This window comes from Anser cygnoides, chromosome 2 (assembly GCF_040182565.1).
Source record: "Anser cygnoides isolate HZ-2024a breed goose chromosome 2, Taihu_goose_T2T_genome, whole genome shotgun sequence".
Taxonomy (NCBI): domain Eukaryota; kingdom Metazoa; phylum Chordata; class Aves; order Anseriformes; family Anatidae; genus Anser; species Anser cygnoides.
In genome coordinates, this window is record NC_089874.1 from 15,825,837 (window position 1) to 15,838,978 (window position 13,142).

At 41.4% G+C, this 13,142-nt stretch overlaps 1 protein-coding gene across 1 annotated transcript in view; it reads left to right on the top strand.

The window, feature by feature from the left end:
- Positions 1–403: 403 nt before the first annotated feature.
- The window catches only part of EPC1 (enhancer of polycomb homolog 1), a 67,269-nt gene continuing 54,530 nt past the window's right edge, over positions 404–13,142 (top strand). Inside the window, exons 1-2 of the mRNA XM_048076570.2 lie at positions 404–563; positions 1,300–1,403. The gene's annotated coding sequence lies outside the window, so the exon portion shown is untranslated. The remainder of the gene's footprint in view (positions 564–1,299; positions 1,404–13,142) is intronic.

Here is a 13,142-nt window from a genome sequence, read left to right on the forward strand (position 1 = left end):
GTGTGAGAATTTGCCAGCATTTCGCCAGCCGCCTTCCAGCAGCCGAGTACCTGACTCAGCTCCCGAACTGGAGCCACAGCATCGAATTTCCCAACCCACTTCAGCTGAACGCCTGCCAAGATAGGTGAAAGACCTTATAAATATGTAAAGCAGGAAGTTCGAATTACACAGGGATGTAAATTTCCAGTGATTGATGCCCTTTAAAAAATAAATAAATAAATTAATAATAATAATAATAAAATCCTCGAGAAAGTAGGGCGCCGGGGAAGGTGCTCCCCCGGCCCCGGTGCCTGGCGGTGCCGCCCGGAGTTTTGGGGCCGCATTGTACTTTTTTTCGTGCCGATTTTTATTTTGGATTTTCTACCACTTCCTGGAGGCCAGGGGGAGGCACGGTGGGAGGAACCAAAAAACTCGGTGCCACAGCCATTTTGTTTGTGGGCAGCATGGTAGAATTCTGTCAGTCAGTCCGAGGAGGGGTTTTTAAAACGGCATTTATGGAAAAACTATCCCCGCCGTGACGGGCGTACCCGGTGAATTTAGCGTTAATTTAGCTCTCGCGGAAGGTAGGTGGTTCCGCGCGTAAGGAAAGCGAGGATTTCGCTGGGAATTCAAGCCTCCCGCTTCCCAGGCTTCGCTTCGGGCATGACTGGGGCTTTTCCAGCCGCCCGGGGGGGGGGGCTGAGGTGCGGCGGGGCCGGGGGCTGGCCCCGGGGTGCCCCCGCCGCCGGGCCCGGCCGAGGGATGCGCTCCCGGGCACCAAGTTGCTGCGGGGCTGCCGGCGGGGTGGGGCGGCACGGAGGGAGGGAGAAGGGCGAAGTCTCGGCGTTATTTGCTCCAGCTGCCTCTATTTATTCGTTCTCGGGAGGCGGCTGCTGGCGTTGGGAAAGAAGAAAAAAAAAAAAAAAAGGAAAAAAGGTGGGGGGGGGGGGGGGAAGCGAGGCGGGGGTGGGCTGCGCGGAGCGAGCCGTAGTTTTGCAGTGTCACCGAAAACCAGCGCTAGACTTTGGTCCTGGGTGGCTGGAAGGCGGCTGGAAAATGGCACGCCGCATTTTTCCAGGCGGTGGCGGTGGAGATGTTGGGGGGGGGGGGGGGGGAGCCGGGGGCGACCGTGGCAAAGTTGTGACCCCGGTGGCTCCCCCCCGGCATCGCCCGCAGAGCCCGGGGAAGCCGCCGCCTTCCTCGCCCTCCAGCCAGGCGGGGGCGGGGGGAGGGACCGGGGGGCGGGGGGGGGAGAGAAAGTCTGACTTTTTTTTTCTTTTTTTTTTTTTTTTTTTTTTTGCATTTGCGAAATATTTTAAGGATGTTCGGGGAGCCCTTTGCGGCATGGAGGTGGCTGGCGGTGGGAGAGCGAGTATGCGGTCCATATTGTTCCAGGCGGTCTGCGAGGGCTGCCTTCTCCGAAGGTAAGTTTGGGGTTTTAAGCGAAAATATTCGTGGGGTTTTATTTTTTATTTTTCTTTTCCCGTGTGTTCGTGCTGTGGACGGTTTGCCTTGTGCTGGCGAACAAAACAGAGCCTTGTATTTTTCTTAGCTTTGATCTCGTGTGTATTCCACCCAGCGATGTCTCCTTAATAGCGACAATTGCCAAAGTCAGTTTTGCTTCCTCTTTAAAATTTAATGCACGCCGAGCTTACCAACGATTTAAGTTCGATTTAAGGGTGGAAGAACTCGGGTATTTTTTTGAGATGGACTTGGCTTTTCCTTCTGGCTTTTGATCTGGGGGGTGGTTTCCTTACCGAGTAACAAACGTAGCCCTGGCCGAGTGTTTTCCCGTCTTTAGAAATACAATGCAGCCCAGAGCCACACGGCAGCACATTATGTCGCTGCTCGGCGGCGGTGGCCGTGGCGAAAAGAGTTTAAAATGCCATTTGCGATGGCTCTTGATGGATTACTTTGGTCTAAACTACGGGGGGAAACTGCCCTTGGTATGGCGGAGGTGGGGATTGACATAGCAGGGTTTATATGAAGTTATGGCTGTTAGTAAACCGTGACCTTTTTATTTACAAATTAGCGCTGTTACGGCAATTAGCTCCGAGCATTAGTTATATAAAAGCTCTCGTTTCGCCGCTCCCCGTTTGGATGGCTGGCGGGGGGCGGGGGGGAACAACACGTTTTATTTCTTTGCCTTTTTCCCTCCTAAGAAAGGTACATTTGGGAGACATTTTGTAATTTTGGGCATTTTTCTCGGCGCATTTTCCCTCGCACGGGGAGGGGGGGGGGGGGGGGTCGGGGGGGGGGGGAGCCCCTTTTTGTGTTGCGCCGAGCTGCGGCGGCGGCGCTGTGGCGCTCCCGCACGTTTCGGGCCCTGGCGGCAGAGGGGGGCACCCGGGGGGAATTTGGGGGGATCTGGGGGGGGGTCTGGGGGCAGGTGGGGTGCTGGCAGCCCCACTACATCCCCGCCCCGGAGGTGCCCGCAGCAGCGGGCACGACCTCACCCTGCCGCCGCTCTGTGGAATGGAGCTGGGTTTTTTCTTTCCTTTTTTTTTCCTTTTTTTTTTTTTATCCCCATCCACCTAAAGATTTTAATTTTTTTTTTTTTTTCGGTAATGAGATTCTCGGCCCCACCCCCTCCCCGAGCGATTTTGCGGTGGCCGCGGAGGAGCTGCTTGGAGCTGGGCTGCCGCGCAATATGGAAGGCTGCGCGCCGCGCATTGTGCGGCTCGCCCATTGTCTGCCTGCTGCCGGCTCGGGCCGGGGGCCGGCCGCGGCTGCTGCTCGGCCCCGGCGCGGCCTCCTTCCCCTGGGCTCCCCTGTCCCCAGGAGCTGGGCTTGGGAGGGGACTGTAAAGAATGGAGAAACGTGACCCGTTTCTTCAGAGTGGAAACAGGATTCACCTGGAGTGGGTGGGTTTCTTCTTCCCTGTTCTAAGTGGAGCATGAGTTTCGACAGATCAGTCGATCCGTCTATCTATCTGTATCTCATTCTGCCTTCTCTTCCTTTTGTTACAATCTACACCTCACCTCAGCTCCAAGTGCAAATCTTTCAGAAGGCTCTCTGCTAACAGCCATGTTCGGTGTTTAAGAAAACAGGAGTGATTAATGTTGGAAAAAGATGGGTGGGAAGACACAGCCAAGCCTATGAGCAGAGCATACATTAAAAAAACTCAACAGGTTCAGGAATAAATTTAACGTTAAATCCACCACGGTTTTAAGGCATCCTTGTGGCCATTATTTTGGAGTAATATGAAGCTAATAATTTTACAAACCTTTGCATCTTATACCTTAATATGTTTATTGCTTTTAAAGAATAAACTTGACAAGTATTTTACTATTTGAAAACCATCTTTACATTTTTCTTGTGCGTTTTCATCTTTAAAAATGCATTTGGCCTCTTTTTAAAGAAAGTTTGTTTATTAAGTTATTTAGTTTAATGTAAAGTGTTGTGCAGCTTCAAGTAATGGTCTCTCTCCTTCTCTGTAATGGTCTCCCTCCTTCTCTCTCAAAAAAAGTGAAGTAAAATTTAATTCTGTCCTAGGTAAATATGTCTTGTAACCTTCCTCCAGTAAGAGGCATTTATGTTCGAGACAGCAGTCGTCTTCCAGGATCTCTTTTCTCTGTCAGACAAGATCTGCTTTTATCAAGTCTTGGCTGCAGCATGGAGCCCCGCTGGCCCATGAAGGTTCATTATGAACATTATGTCTTCAAGGCCCTTGTACTTTTCCTAGATCCAAGAGTTGTATCAAGCTATGGGCCTTCTGCGAAGAATTCTGGACGTTTTCCATCTCTGAAACCAGGTTGCCAGATCACAAGGTTGGCACTTGAGGTTACACCAGTAGCAGTAAAGCCACTTCTTGAATCTATTATAGTAACGATAAATCTTGGAGGATCTCTGGGTCATACAGATTTAAGTAATTCTTACACAACTTCCCTTTTCTTCTTTACATTATGTAGACCAGTGTTCAATTTGCTCATTCACTGATAACAATATTGAACAAATGATAAACTTCTGAAGACAATTTCATGTTTCTGTTCCTCTTGCCATCCTGGACTATGGAAGTGGTGACTTCTTGTGACTGCAGTGTGTGCGTGCAGGCCACAAGCGAACTGATTGCTAGTGATCATGCTGCTGAGAGGCAGCTTCTAGCTCTGGTCAGCAAAAATATGAATTCTGAGTAGAAATTTGCTATTTTCTCCTCTTCGGGCAGGGCTATTATTTATCATTGGTTGTGGTTTTGCAGCTTTGCTACATCTTATGAAAGCGTCTATTCTCACTCTTACCAAGAAGTTAACAAGGTAAGAGGAGTGAAGTGCTGATGTTTTGCAACTTAGTGGTTTCCTCACTTCTTTCCTGCTTCTTTTTTGAGCCATTGTTGAACAAGAAACAGTTCCCAGCAGATGTGTTGCCAACGAGGAATAAGAATTGATTAAGATGTAGTGTTCTCTCAAAGCTAAGTCACAACTAATTTACTTCCTGCATCTTCTGCAGAAATGTCTGGAAGACACATTACTGAGGAGTGGCTTTGCCTCGACTGCACGTTTCCCAGCCTCACTCCTTCTGAAATGTCTGTGCCTGTCTGTGGAATATCAGGATCTAAAACACAAGAGGTTGTAGGTTTTGTTGTTTTTTTTTGTTGTTGTTGTTTTGGTTTAGTTTTTTGGAGGGGATCTTAATTTTTTTTCCCTATATACCCCTCCAATTCTCAGACAGCAAAACTAATATGATTTGCTTGTAATACACTTTCCCTTTTACCTAGAAACTTTGTGTAGACCCCATACACCTTTTCAAGATATTTGGCTCTCCTGGCTTAAAACTAATTGAAGTATAGCTTCCTACCATAAACTAAATCTTTAAGATATTAACCCATCCTGACCGATCTGCTGGACCTGTGATCAATCAATAGGTTCTGCGTGCCTTCGTGATGTTCCTCCTGCCAATATTACTAGTATTATATACTCAGGTAAGAGACAGAAGGTAACGCTGGCTGGCTGTAGAGGTGCAGATGTATGTTACAGACCCCAGGCAGATCTAACCAGCTTCCAAAGTTAGCCAATAACGATGTGAAGACAGCTCCCCAGATGTGTGCTAGTGGTGTAAGAGAACATCACCCGGGACTCAGTTCAAATCACAGCCATCCGTACCTCCTGATGTATTCACTCCATATACCACTGTTCCCTCTTTTCCTGCATGTGGTAACGTACCTTGATGGCTTTGACTCCTGGCTGTTCCCTTTTTGAAGGTTTTAAACTATTAGTTGATCCTTTGATTCAACACTTAACAAGGCTTAGGAAAGGGGAATAAAAGAGGCTTCTCTATTTTATAAACCCATCTGACATAGAATCTTGTTTCTCACCTTCCTTGTTATCTGTAGTACTCCACATCATACATGTCAGCATCAAATCATAGCAATGAATACTTTTTAAAAAAATTTCTTCAAGGGTAACCTGTTTCCCAGCTGTGAACAAAGGATGTCTGTCTTGCTCCAGACTCTCATTCTTCCATGCCTCTTCCAGACTGCAACTTGTATGGCTCTTCAGTGTTACGCGTCAGAGGAAGCTGCATCCAAAGGTTAAAGCATCCTTCCACCTAGCATTCTTCATATTTTTCCTCTTTTATCAAAAGGCTCAAGAAGGTAATTCATGTTGTAGTAGAGGTCCAAATCCGTGAGACAATCTAGGATTGTAAGTGTTTTAGTAAATATACGTGGGTGGGGAAAAAAATAAATCAGTGCTTTGAAACAATTTCTCTGATTTGCTGTTGTTCACAACAAAGCAATCATGTACGTTTTTGACACATACAACCAGTGGTTTCAGCTCCCCAGGGCTTCTTTAGATTCTTAAGTCATGTTTCCAGTATATCATATTACCACTGGCCCTGGCAGCAAGATCAGTACTATATATATATATATATATATCTACTATATATATATATATATATATATATATATATCTATGTATGAGTCATATCTATATGTATATATATATCTATATATACTATATATATATATATCAGTACTATAGGTTTCCTTAATAGGATGTTTTGTTCATAAGCTTTTCTACTGATAATAGCTAGAACCTAAAATCGGTGTGCAAAATTTGACCCTTAAAGTGGGCACTGAAGTGATTAAAAATTACATACATTTGCTAAAAATGACTCTTTTTACCCACCTTAAATATTTCCCCTATAAACAACAGAGAGAGAAAAGGGAACTGCTAAATATTTTGTGAGTACTAATCCTTGCTGGCTGTGCAGGAAATTGAGATACTGTTATAGAGATCCCAGATGGTAAATGGATGGTTGCTCAGAGGCATACAATACTGTACAACAGAAAACAAAATGTAGGAAAACCCAGGAATAGTGAACAGAACCAAGGACTTGTTCCTCCCAGAGCAGTCCTCTTTGTGTCAGGTTCCATTTTGCTTTTTCTCTGGGAACAAACATATGGCTAGATGTCAAAGTAACAAGCCCGTAAGATGGTGTTAACTTATGCTTCAGTGGATTAACAGTAAGTTATGCTTCTGAGTAAATTGGAATCACTGTATCATAAACGCTTAATGTAGAACTTGCTTTAACTGACTTTAGATGGGTATTGTTAAATCTGTAACCCTAATTGCTGAAAAGAAACTGGTTGAAGATTCCATATCTTACAAATAATAACCCAAATATTTTGTGTCTATTTGGAGGTGAAGAACAGTTTAAACTTTGCTAATTATCCTGACCAGATCTCCACCTGCCTAGTATGACTAGCTCAGATGTGAATATCCGTACTTAATCAGATAAATTCCACACCCTAATGTTTGTTTTCACCTTGACATGTGTGTGATTTAGGTAATGAAGAGTTAGTTCTTAATCCTCTCTCCTATTCAGAGCTTTAAGAAACTTGCTAAACATAAGCAAGATCTCCTTGGCCTTAGAGGTATGTGCAGCTTGAATGTTCACTAACAGAAATAAGGGGGAGTTTTTCATGTTTATTCGAACAGGATGAAAAATAGGTGACTCAACTCTGGGCCTTTCAGCACTCTAGGCATCCCTTAGGTCTTATATTTGTTTACTAGGAATCTTGGTGCTGCTGATACAATGTGATGACTAAAAGAATAATTTCCTCAGAGTCCTTTCACCTGGCAGCTTTTCATCTTCTTTAATACCAGGCCTAGACAGAGCATCTTATAGCCTGATGTATTGGTTCAGGGAGTTTTTTCTTGAAGAAAAATTAAAATTTAATTTCAAAATGTTATAATGCAGAGCAATTGTGTTATTTCTGATGGTCTTAAAGGTGTCCATACAAGGCAGAATACCTTGATGACATTCAATGCTGATTGCAGCACTTTCTTTGAATTGTGAATATGCAATCAGCTTTTTTTTTTTTGATAGAGGGGAAAACAGTTTATATTTGACTCCACGTGCGCATATTCTGGCCCATATCCATTTACAAGCACTCAAAGAATGAGAATTCCACAAAAACATGTTCTAATTTCTTTTGTCATCTCTGAGTCAATTTCCCAGCTAAAAATCTGCTGTTGTAGCAGGTTAGAAATTCTAGGCAAGGATACTTTCAGATGAGCTACTTTAATATGAGAAACTGTCTTCCATCCTGTCTTCTACGTTCTTTGATTTTTTTTTTTTAATTTTACTTTTACATTATTTTAATTAGGTTATGAACTTCTGTGCTAACAGCCTTCTTGAGTTGCTTACAAATTAGATGAAGTTCTGCAAACTTGGCACCTGTGACCTGTAGCTGGCTTGTGCACAGGCCCCTGTGTTAATGACAGTGGTCTGTCTCCTCTTGGAAGGTGAGAGTGCCAGACAACAATAAAACAAACACATTATTTAATATTTTAACACATTAAGAGAATCAAGAATCTGTATTGGAGCAAGGGAGAGAGCCTTAACTAGTACTCTAAGTAATTTGTGAATACCACGTTCCACTTGCTTGTGTTTCTCAGGATGCCCTTACGCTGGACTTGAGGAGAACACCTGAAATATATATGGTGTCCTGATCTATTTTGAAGACTACTTCAGTATCTAAAAGGGGGTAGACTTAGTCTGGATATTACGAGGAAATTCTTCACTCGGAGGGTGGTGAGGCACTGGCACAGGTTGCCCAGAGAAGCTGTGGATGCCCCATCCCTGGAGGTGTTCAAGGCCAGGCTGGATGGGGCTTTGGGCAACCTGATCTGGTGGGAGGTGTCCCTGCCCATGGCAGGGGGATGGAACCAGATGGTCTTTGAGATCTCTTCCAACCCAAGCCATTGTGTGGCTACACAGAATGTAATCTACACAGGGTGACCAACCCCTTAGCCCATATCAAGTCAGCTTTGGTTTTCTGGGCCCACATATGTTAAAGGCATAGGGAAAATAATCTACTTTCTTCTTTCGTCTAAGGGCAGCTTGATTTATCCTTCTCAACTGAAACACTTTCCCTGTCAACAACTGCCAAACTCCCACAAGTGTTTTGCATTCTCTAAATGTTGAAAGACCTCTAACAATGTATTTTCAGGTTAACCCTATCAGTTTTCCATTTTCGTGCCTCTGATAGAATCATTTATACACACACACACTCAGGTACACACATATGCATATATAATATCACCAAACAGTCTTGTCAATTGGTTTTGTATGCAGATCTAGCCTCCTCTGCTGGATATGTATATTCAAACTCAGTTCATTGTGTTTTCCACTAATAGAGTGGTATTAATTTGAGCCTTCTGAAGCATGTATACAAATGCTTGCATATAAATATGATCATGATTAGTTTGTATCCCAAAGACAAACAATATCTTTGTAGTGTTCTCTCTTATGCTTAATTTAGAAGTATAAATCAAAATACAGTGTGTAATGTAAAGGATTCCATATCTGAGGTTGAAATAATTAGTGTTTTCATAAGCTAATAAAAATCCGGAAGTACCATAAAAATCTTCAAATTGAAGACTGAGGAGACAAAAGCTAATCAAGGTAACTAACCATTAAAAATAACTAAAAAAACTTGTACTTCAGGATGCCATGTCTATACGTGAAACATCCCTCAGTTTACAGATTTTTTTAAGTGTTAGTCTTGCAGTTTCAGACTTTCAGAATCCAAAAGATGAGAGATTTGGGTTTTTTCTTCTTTCTTTGGAGAAATTTATTGGTTCTAAGTAAAAATGATATAGCCTTTATTAGATGCTTGGTTACATCTATGTACATCTATGTGACTTTACTATATTCCTAATATATTTTCAGTAACTCTCCTACAAACTTCACTAGTCGCTAGAATTTAAGTGTAACAACCCAGAATTTCACAAGCATCTGTTGTTTGAAAGGAACAGCGCAATCTTATTACTTTGATCTGGAATTTGAGTTTAGTCATACTGTAGGTGGGTAGGTAGGGCCACTGACATTTAAAACCAAACAAAACTAACTGAACAAAAAAGCTTGGATTTCCCACTAACTTCCACCCCGCTGTTCCTCCCCTCTAAACACGTATATTAGGCAATGCCTCTTCATTCCAAGAGGCAAGTATACTGTACTGCCCCTCAAAAATCTGAAATCTAGCTAATTCCTATCTAGGTATAAATCAGTGCTCTCCTGGATTGCCTGAGGCAAGCAGATACACAACTTTCATTCTGAACCAGGAATTACAATTTAAAGCATGTGACACGATAGAGTAGGTGTCGGCTATAACTCTGCCTTATTTAACATCAGCGATATAATTCTGAAGGTCTGCAAGGACTGGATCATTCTGTCCAGAACCTCTGAAGCACTTGAAGCAACTTGCAAGATAGTGTTTCTATCCTAGGAGAGTAAGGTATTAAAGTAAATGCTTTATTTTAAGAACAAAATTTAAAAAGTTAAAATCATTGAAAATTGTGGATTGAATTTGCAATAAAGTTGCAAATACATGCACAGGGCCATGCAATTAACAATTACGGCAGTAAACTTTCTCCAGTTATGCAATGAACATGGCTTGGCCCCAGTACACTCTTTCATCCCTTTATCCCAGCTCAGTGTGTGGACATCGTGGCAGCCTAAGGTTTGTGTAGTGGCATGGGGGCCTTTTGTTCCTAACTTGATGGTCAGTTGACAGATTAAAGGTAGAGTTCATCGCTGTGCCTACCATTAAACCTAAGTATAACCATAATTTCTATATTTGCTCTACCTTTTTAGCCCTTCAGCTTATCCTATGTGGAATATCAAAGTAGTCTATACTTAGCTCTTTGATTAATGAATTAGCAGTTGTGTTAGGTAGAGAAGGTGGCTTTGGTGTGTTTCTTTTTCTTTTTTTTTAATTTGGTGGTCTTAATATTTTTTACTATTATTTTTGGCGAGCCCAATCCTCTGCATTTCCAGCAAGAAAAGGATAAGATTCTTGCCGTTCTACTGGAAATGCACAATCATGTGATGAACTTCACTTGACTCAGTAAGTGTGTGTTATAAATCAGTGTTCTCAGAAGTTCATACTTAAGAGAGGGGTGGGTAGCCTGTGTGCCAAGTTCAAATTTCAGTTACTGTGGCTTTTTTAACTAGTATTTAATTACCAGAATAATTAGCATGACAAAAGAATGAATAGTGATTTCTAATATTATTATTGATTTGCATTTCAGAATCAAAAATGTTTTGGATAAAGTTGTTTTTTTGTTGTTCTGAAACTTAGAGTTTTAGTGAAACATAAACTCCTCTTGCCTGATGACAGCACCCGATTGGTATCTGCTTAACTGGAGGGGTTTGGGTGCATCTGCAGAAACCCTATGATGTGGTAACAATGTATTGTAAATGCCCAAAAGACTAACAAAGTTTAAGGACTACATAGGTAGTGCCTTTTAATTAGGAGCTTCTCAAAAAGTCCTAAAATTTCCTTTTTCTTCTTTAAAGGACTTCGGGGGGGGGGGGAGGCAGCATCAAAGTGCTGTTTTCTACAAGCTCAGCCTAGGATCCCACTAATGCAGTTCCTTCTATAAGCTTCAGTGAATGTCATAAAGGCAGCCAAATATGAGAGATTGTGGTGGTCCCTAGAGCAGTTTTTTACATTCATAATAAACTATTTCATTTTGGAACTTTGTTACTTTTTAAAATTAATTGCTTTACAGTCATTTGCTAGTGGAATAGGAAGAACTGAAATGAAAAATAAATTTAAAAATAAATTGCAGGTGTTCTGGAGGAACAAAAGGAGCAAAAAGTCTGCAAGAGGCACTAAAGACTTACACCTCCTAAAGTAGGAGCATTATTTTAATGTAGTTTATAAACATATTTCCATTAATACTATAAATTCAATTATACTATTGAAATTAAGTGCTTATGCTGAGTGCTAAGGGAAAAAAAAAGGACCAGTGTCAATATCTGATGTGTTAATCTGCTGGTCTGGTTACTAAGTTTTGTATTCAGCATTGAACTTAGTAGTACTCAAGGAAGGGGAAAGTACTCCTTCAACTTAGATGAGAATTGTGGATAACTATAGAAGAGTCTTTAAAAGTTTCAGCTTACACCACAGTTTCAGAAAAGAGAGAAACTGTTAGGTGAAAAAAGTAGAGCATCAAGTAATTCACAATGGGAATTGTATATTTCATGTAAGTTGTCCAGTTCATAATAAAATTAATCAACTACTGCATTGGTATTCTAGAAAACCACAAATTCATTTTCTTTTCTAGTGATCATCTCATGAATAGATATATTCCAAACTATAGAATAGAGCATAAAGTCAGACATTTCAGGATTTTTTGTTCCCCTCCTTTTTTTAATTTATTTATTTTTAACTTCACTAAAGAGTTATATTTTACAACTTTGTCGTATTACTAAATTCTTAGATATTATTTTGTGGAATATTTGCTGGAAAAGATGACTAGAGCATGAATTCAAGGTGTGTCTAGCTTTGTATTTTGGAGGGAGTATATATTACAGAATTGAAGAATAAAGGAGAAACTCCAAATAATTTACCTTATAACATTAAGTGGATTCAGAATAGTTATCTTGAACTCTAAAACTTCAAAAGAACTTAAAAAGGGAAAGATATCTCTTTCACTATAGAAGAGTCTCAGCACAAGTAATTTTTGTTTCTTTAGCACTGCTGTATCTGACAATCACTGCTACCATCATAACTTGCTTTCCGCACACACACAAAAACTTAAGTCTCCTAAATAACAAGCCATATAAAGCTAATTTCTATTGGACAGTGCCAGGGGAAGGGGGAAAAAAAAAAAAAAACACAACCACCCTAAATCAAAACAAATAAAAATGAACAAAAACCCATACCCTGCAAACTGTTTGTGCTTTCAGATGTCTTAGGCAGATAGAGACTATTCTACCATTCTGTCTGCCTTAGAACAAATGCTGACTGTTTAAAATAATAATCCTCCTTTAGAAGGAGGTGTAAGTCATTAGTGCCTCTTGCAGACTTTTTGCTCCTCCTGTGGAGGCAGAGTGCCTGCAATGTCTTGAAGATCCTACCTCCAGTTGTACAAGTAGAAGTGTGGTAATAGCTTTTGCTGCTCCTCTGTAAGCTTTGTTTCTTTTCAGAAAAAGAATTGATTGCTGCTGGCTTTACCTCCTCTTTTGGATGTAGCTCAGTGGCACAACCTTTGAGGTTCAGCCTGGGTTTTCAATTCTGCCTGCAGTAAATTGATTATTCCAGGATTATGTTTAGACAGTTACCCTGAGGATGCTGGACTTCACTTTTGCATATGTATGACTGGTCCTACACATTCTCCAAGCAGGATTACTTTGCTAAAATGGTATCTAATGCCTTCCACTCAGGTGGAAAAAGGTTGCCTGTTCTGTATGTAATAGAAACGATAAAATCCCACCCATACACAGTTGTAACCAGCCTGTAAGAAAATAATTAATGCTTCATGTATAGACTAGCTCAGACACTAGTCTCATAGGTCAAGGTTTTCAAATATATAGCGTATGACAGTTTTATTGTCCTGAGTATGTAGTAAATTGCATGTAGTTTGGTCACTCTCAAATCCTTTTTGCATAAGTTTATCATTCCAGAATTTTGTGGCTTTCACAGACTGGATCACGTGAGGGAAGAGGGCATTGGCATTAAGCTGTAGCTTGAAGAACAACTTCTAGCACGGGTCTTCTTACTGTTTTTTCCTTCTGATTTATATAGTTGTTTTTGTTTTTTTCTTGAGTTGTTGAAGTATCTGATCAGATCCCCAACTTGGTGTTCAGTGCAGCTTCATAAGTAGGTGTCCTGATATGAATGAAGGGACAGTGTTGCTACAGAGAAT